Source organism: Paroedura picta, chromosome 7, assembly GCF_049243985.1.
Source record: "Paroedura picta isolate Pp20150507F chromosome 7, Ppicta_v3.0, whole genome shotgun sequence".
Taxonomy (NCBI): domain Eukaryota; kingdom Metazoa; phylum Chordata; class Lepidosauria; order Squamata; family Gekkonidae; genus Paroedura; species Paroedura picta.
Window position 1 is genome coordinate 89,580,855 of NC_135375.1, and position 7,767 is coordinate 89,588,621.

Below are 7,767 nucleotides of genomic sequence, written 5' to 3' on the forward strand. Positions count from 1 at the left end.
TACTGGAATAACTTGTACAGCAGTCTTGTTCATGAGGTTTTCAAATGGTGCCGTTTCTTTTCCATACAGCCAACACCGTGGCCCATTTCCTGCACTTATGGTTGCCTCTACCCAAAAGAGTGCCTTCCTGTGTGATAGCAGCTGCTAACATTGCAAAAATCAGGAAGTAAAGATCAAGATCCCCAGTTGCTGAAGTCTGCTTGGCTCTAGTTGCTCTTAAAGGCATAGCTGCTGTGGCCGGTATGGTGTAATGGTTAGAGCAGGGGTAGTCAACCTGTGGCCCTCCAGATGTACATGGACTACAATTCCCATGAGCCCCTGCCAGCCCCTGCCAACAGGTTGACTACCCCTGGGTTAGAGCATTCAGCTGGGATTTGGGAGGCTTAACTAGACAGGACCCTGACACAAGTTGGGCTTGGATTTCCTGACCTGCCTTACAGATGTCAAATGTAGGAATTAAGGTTCTTAGCCCTAGTGTCACCAGCCTCCAGGTGGGACTGTGAGATCTCTTGGGGTAACAACTGGTCTTAAGGCAACAGAGTTCAGTTCCTCCTGGAAAAGACGGCTGCTTTTGGAGGTGGATCCTATGGCATTATGTTCCATTGAAGTTCCCTGATGTCATCACATCTATCTCTAACTTGAACCAGGCTTCACCACCTTCCAGAGTAGCTATTTGCCCCCTGGGAACTGACCTCGAGGTCTGGAGAGCACTAGTCATACTGGGAGAACACCAGGCCCTGCCTGGAGGTTGGCAACCCAACTTTGTGACCTGACTCATGGCCAGCTTGACATCTGATTTAGCCCTCACTGCAAATCCCGACTCTGCAGTGCCAGTTTTCTGGCTTACTTTGGGTCAGTCACTGTTTTCTCTCAGCGCAAGCTACAACTTGGAGGTATTTGTGAGAATAGAATAGAGGAGGGGAGGGGGAGGAGGAGAGCTTTTCTGTGCCCTGATTTTTATTACCAAAGGAGTCTCAAAGCAGATTACAATTGCCTTCCCTTCCTCTCCCCACAACAGACACCCTGTAAGATAAGTGGGGCTGAGAGAGCTGTGACTGCCCAAAGTTACCCACTTGGCTGTTTATGGAGGAGTGAGGAGTCAAACCCATTTCTCCAGATTAGAGGCTGCCACTCTTAGCCACTACATCAAGCTGGCCGAGAAGACTATTGCAAGCCACTCTGGCTCCCCACTAAGGAGAACAGTGGGGTATAAATCTCTAAAATAAAATAATAGTTCCTAGCTCCATGTAGTTAAAGATTTATGCTGCTTGCTTAAGAGACCAATGTGTCATAGAACCCACTTTCCAAAGCTGCCGTTTTCTCCAAAGTAGGCTGGAGATGAGTTGTCATTTTGGGAAAACTCTAAGACCCACCTCATCAGGGCCACCCTAGTTTGCTTCTGAGATCTAGCCTGGGCCACCCAGGTCAGAGCCCCAACCAAATGCAAATGGCCCCAATTCACAGGGGCCTGTCCATCACTCCGCAAAAGGCAGGCAGGCGATGTGCTCAGCCCAGATTCTGCTGCAGCTGAAGGCTTTAGGGAGGATTTAGCTCTTCGGCCCAAACAGCTTCATTGATCCAAAGTGGGCTTTTCATGTTCATTTCATTAGCATTTCAAAAGGGAACGGAGGGGAGGGATGACTTTTGAAGTGTCACATTTCCACCCTTCCCACCCTTAAATGAAAATTTAATAACAATTAAAAGAGGCTTTGAGAAAACAGCGAAGGTGTCGGAATCCCGGGAATTCTGTCATATTGATTGTGATTGATTATTAGAGCTGTCTGATGTTGCCAGGCCTGTGATGCTTCCCAGTTCCTATCCATCTCTTGCTTTGAAAGCCTTGACAGGGTCACCCTCGGCTGCCTATGACTCCAACACTTCCCACCCCCACAATAGGTTGGCATGAAGTAGCCTGGGGGCTCCACAAGGACATTTTGTTGCTTTGGGGAAACTGGTGATGCTTCACACTCCTTGGCCTGTTTCTCCCATGCTCAGCTTGGTGTGGTGGTGAAGAGCAGCAGCCTCTAACCTGGCGAGCCAGGCTGGATTCCCCAGTCCTTCACATGCAGACAGCTGGGTGAGCTTGGGCTCCTCTCATCTCTGATAGGGCTGTTCTGGCCAAGCAGTCCTGTCAGGGCTCATTTACCTCACAGGGTATCTGCAGTGGGGAGGAAGGTAAGGTAATGGTAGACCATTTGGAGCAGGGGTAGTCAAACTAGCCCCTGCCAGTGAATGCTCAGCCCTGATTCTCAGCGAATACTGGCAGGGGCTCATGGGAATTGTAGTCCATGGACATCTGGAGGGCCGCAGTTTGACTACCCCTGGGAGACTCCTTCAGGTAGTCAAAAGCAGGTATGAAAAACCAGCCCTTCCTCTCCTCCTCTCCTCTCTTCTACCCCATTAAAGAAGAAGGCAGTGGAAAGCCATCCTGCTCATCTGCCCAGCTCAGGGATCAAAACAAGAACTTTGTCTCAGAGTCGTTCTCCTATCAAATATGCAACCCGCCGCTTTGTTTGCTCAACGGCCCATGAAGGGATCCATAATTTCCCTGGCCCTGGATCTCCCTCGCGCTGTGCGAACTGCTGACTGCTTGGAAGAGTGCAGAACAAGTTGTGAAATCGTTAGATGGGCATCAACACGCAACTCAGCAGAAGGGGAGGCTTCGTTGCCATTTCAGAATCCCCCCTCGCTGATAGTGCAGGGAAGCGCTTTCAGGCCAGCCAGCGCTGGCGGCACGCTTTAGCAGAATGCAAAATGAAGATGCCGTATCGAAAACGTCTGGAATTCATGCACTCAGCACTCAATGGGGTGTTTTTTTTTAACCGCTCTTCTTTTCCACAGGATGCTAAATGTGCCTGTGTGTGCAGCCTTCTGGAGAAAGGCTATCGAAGCACAGAGAGAACAGATGGGAGGTCATCAAACTCTCAGCTTCCTTGCCAAAAGCAAAACCCTCCCAAAAGTTCCACCCAGAGAAGCCAAGGGGATAGAGTTGCCAACCTGCAGGTGGTGGCTGGGGATTGCCTGCTACTACAACTGATCTCCAGGTGATAGAGATCAGTTCACCTGGAGAAAATGGCTGCTTTGGAAGGCGGGATCCATGGGACTAGACCCCATTGAAGACCCTCCTCTTCCCAAACTCCATCCTTCTTAAGCTTGACCCCAACCGAATACCCCAAAGTTGGAATCCTTAGAAATTAAAGTACTGGATAGTGTTGGTTGGAGAAGACCAGGTTGTCCAGGGATGATTCATGGGGTGGTCAGGGGGACTTCCCCCTTGGGGGGAAAGGACCATGTCAAAGAATGCATGGCAAACAGGTGGCAATTATGTGTAGACTTATGTTTAGACATTTGGAAGCTGTTTTATAGAAACTTATGTGGAGATCCACCACTATGGTTGCTGCATTTTTGTTTGTACCTCATGTATATCTTTAAAAAAAATCATTTAGCTGCTGGAGTTGAAGTTTCTTTTCCCTTGTTCCCTTTTTCTATTTTTTTAAAAAGAAAAATTAAAAATAAATAACACGGACGTGTCAATGTGACTTTTAACTAAAACCTGGAAGTGACATCACCAATGATCTCATAGAAACTGGCAAAATTCCACAGCACCAGTAACGTCACGTCTGGGCTAGTGGCTGGTTTCCCAACAGGTTAGCATTATTTTCTGCGTTCAGAGACCCTTTGCTTCCTTGTTTAATCTTGTTACAACATCCTCTCTTTAAATAGTGGTTTGCAACATCTGGTTGAGCTGGGTGCAAGGAAAGGAAAAGAGAAAGGCTACATGGCTGGAGAAAGGCTAGATGACTGTAGGCTGGTAGTTACTGTAGCACCCATCAGCCCTGGGGTCTTGACTTGCTCCACTGCTGGTTTGGTTGATGGGCTTAACATGATCTGCTAGGCTAGTTTGCTTCAGCCTTGAAGAAAAGGCAGTCTATGATAGCAGAGTGCCTTCTACTGTGCTCAGACTTCCCTGTCCCCCTAGTGGCTGCTGCCAGAACTGCATTAAAATAAATGGGAAGTCCTCTGGCTGGTCACAAGATGGTAGCTTCAAGGGCCCTCCAGCTGACTTGGGCCCCCTACAATTTGTCTCTCCAGTCTGCCCCCCCCCCCACATCAGTGGCCTTGGGTCAGGCAACCAGCAGGATACTATGGGGGAGACATGGGGAGGGAGCTATTGGTGATGTTGTGATATCACCTCTGAGGAAAACCCAGAAATGAGATCATACCTCTCTAGGACTCACCTGAAACTCTATGGTTTTACCTGGAAGTGCTGTCACACCACTGACCTGATGGCCATTTAAAAAAAAATCCCCCACTGGGGAGCCACCAACCATGCTACCTGCAATTTTAACCCATCAACATTCACCTGAATGATCTGAAATAGAGCACAGGGAAGGCACAAACACTTCCCTTGCCCAGTGATTGCTTTGAAACTGTACTTTGAACAAGATGGGCAGGATGATCCTCTGCATGTTTACAGAAAAGCCCCACTGGCTTTAAAAGGATTTTTGACTTAGCAAGTGATCTTCCCACTAATCCTAATTGCTTTCCTTTCCACTGCAGCAGAGAGGGACCTGCAGCTCATTGTTCAGTTTTATCCAGACGACCATGGCAAGGTGACAGGGGCTCAAACTTCTTCCCAAGCTGCCCGCAGCCTAATCTGAATTCATGCTCAGCCTGAGCAGGAAGACAAGAGGATCAATGCCCTCCTGGTGTCAATTGATCACATGCACCAAGATCCCAATCTGCATTAATGGAAAACGAATGGACCAGACTTTATTTTGCTCTGTTTTTGCTTGTTTGTTTGTTTGGGGCAGAGCCTTTTATCCTGAGTCTTAAAGCATGGGAAGCTGAAACATGGACAGATGAAACAAAATAACTTGACTAATGCAGTCCTAATTGCCTCTCAGACTTTTGGATTTCATTGCATTCTATGCATGATCTTTCTGATACATGCGGCTGCCGTTGTGTATGAATGGGGCAACACACATCTTTCATAAGGGCAAATTTGAAACAACTTTGTGAATACTCAAGATGGGCAAGCAAGGAAAACCTGCGCACTGCCTCACACATGTGAAAGGGTTCATAGCATACGCTCCCATCATGTGCAGCTGCATGGCCAAGATTAAGGGTCTGCAAGGGGCTCCATTTAGTAAATCCTATCAAATTTCCTGTTGAGTAAATGGCATTGTGATACAACTGGCAGTTATAGTGGCTAAATATTTAGATCAGTGATTTCCAACCAGGGCTCCAAGGAAGCCCGGGGTTACGTGAGAGTTCCCCAGGGGTTTTGCAGCCTTTCCCAGAAGTTTGGATACCTGCTGACATCACTAGACGTCGCCGGAGCCCACTTCTGCTGCTGTTCTTCCGGCCTGGTCTCTTTCTCCACAATGAAAATGGTAAATGATTGACTGGCTGTCTGGTTCCTGCATCTTACTTCTGCATCCACTTCTCTGAAAGGGCATGTCACCACTTCTGGGGTTCCTCAAAGCCTGATAAAATGTTTCAAGGTTTGCTCCATGTTCAAAAAGTTGAAAAGGGCTGAGTGAGACTATGGTCTAGGGACCCAGGTTCAAAACACCCTCTGCCATGGAAGCTTGCTGGGTGATTTTGGGCCAGGCATACATCCTCACCCTCATCCACCTGGCTGGGTTGTTATAACAATACAAGGCAGGGTGGGGGTGGGGGAGGGGGGGTGGAGAGAACAATGTAAGCTGCTTTGTGTCTCCTTTTCTGGGGGGAGAGATGGGGTTTAAATGAAATTTGCAATACTGTTTGACTGGAACTGGATTTTAGAGTTCACATGAGCCCTTTTTGGAAAGCAGCAACCCCCTGCAGATATTTCTGCTTTCCAGAATAGATGGTGGGACAATCTATTGCCTGTTCTGCTTGCCCTTGTATAAAAGGAAGTACAGGGAGGGAGATGCTGCAATGTGCCAGCATCACACCTTTCACCAAGCTCAGTCTCGCACTGAGTGGAGGACACCAGCAGTGCAGCGCTGTGACTTCAAGTAGCACTCATGCTCTCTGTCTGTCCACATCCCCCTGCCTTGCCCACCCACCCTGCAAATAACCTTGGGAGATGGGAAAGTTCAGAGGGGCTGGGCCAAATGCTTTCCTTAAGCGTGGAAGGTGGAATGTCATTTAACGCAAAAAGATAGGTTAGAAGAACAGTTGTTCTTTCTGCATACACACACACACAAACACTCTTGCAGTCTACAGTAAAATTCTGTCTGAAAAAACAGAGGGAAGCTTATGCCGGCAGCTTTAAGTGAGGGAAGCTCTGAAAAAATAAATCTTAAATGAAAGCCATCAGAAGAACTCAAAAGGCACTCAGCAAGCCATGAGGTCAAGTTTTCGCTTGCTGTGGTAACTAGTATTATTAACTCCATCCAATTCCTTGGAGGAATCTTATCCAAATAGTAGCCAGGGTCAGGCCTCCTTAGCTTCTGAGATCTGACCGGATCAAGGTTGCCTGGGTTAACCTGTCAGGAGCTACTGTAGCAATGGAAAGCAGCAGTGGGGGTTCAGTGGTCAGAATCTGGCATTACTCAGAAGAGTTACGCGTGCAAATTATGGAGGGCTCTACCCTGAGTAGCTTAATGCATATCTGGCACAGTGGAAGATTAACCCTTAGTCAGCTTTTATGCACCAGTGTCCCTGGCTCTGTATTGCTGAGAGGCACGCTTTTTGCTGGCCACAGCTACATGGGACGGAGAGCACAGCTTGGCAGGGGGGTGGTTTTGTTGGACTATGCAAGGTCTGCAGTGTAGATGATTCAACAGCCCCTATGGGGGACACTGGAGGAAATGTGTACTTAGCATATTGAGAACAGGAACTTCCTGGTATTTTCCAAGTACTCTCCTCCAGTGTTCTGATTGGCTCATTGGTGACCTCCTGCCCCTCCCTGCTTGCTTCTAGAACAGACAGAAAGAACAAAGAACAGAACTGTTTCTACAAACTGATTTAAAAGTATTACAAGCAAGCTTTATGTATTTATCTCTTATGTTCCTGTACTCTGGTCTATGACTATCCAATTAAATAAATAAAAAACAGAACAGTTAAGCCGGGCTCACTCGCTCCTCTTTCCGTACAAGGTTTCTTTCTTTCTCTCTTCACAATAAAACCTTTTTGTTCTTTTGAGCAGCTTGGTGCTGACCAAACTCCTCTTTGCATATCTTAACTCGTCTACAGGTTTCACCCACGCAAGTCACAGATAATTTAACTGCTTTCCTGTGGTTTCCAAGTCATGCCTCCCAGGTTAGGGGGTTCCAGCTGCATGTCTGCATTCATGTGGGCAATGTGGCATGCATCTTCTCAAGCCACCTGTGTACCTTCTGCTGATGCCATGACAGTCCACCTCCAGATGTTCATGGACTACAATTCCCATGAGCCCCTGCCAGCAAACTTTTGAAAGTGTCTGCACCTGAAACTAAAGCCACTTTAACCCCTGAAGTAACATGCCGAAATTCACTGAAGCCTTCCGCCTTCCCTGCTTTGAAGGCTGGGTAACAGAAGTCATCGTGAAAGCTTGAATTTTCATACATGCTCCTCCGTATAAATATGTGAGAGGCCCTTTCTTGAAAGCGAGGAGACCTTTGCTGTCTATCTGACAGACCTGTTTGCTTTGGAGATCTCCATCTTCCCCTCAGTTGTGACAAGACGTTTGTAGTGTAAAGGCTTTGGAGTCACTACTCTGAGGTATGCTATGTATTGTGCATGAGAAGTACAGTGCTCCCTAAACCAGGAGCTTTAATAAAACCAAGAAGA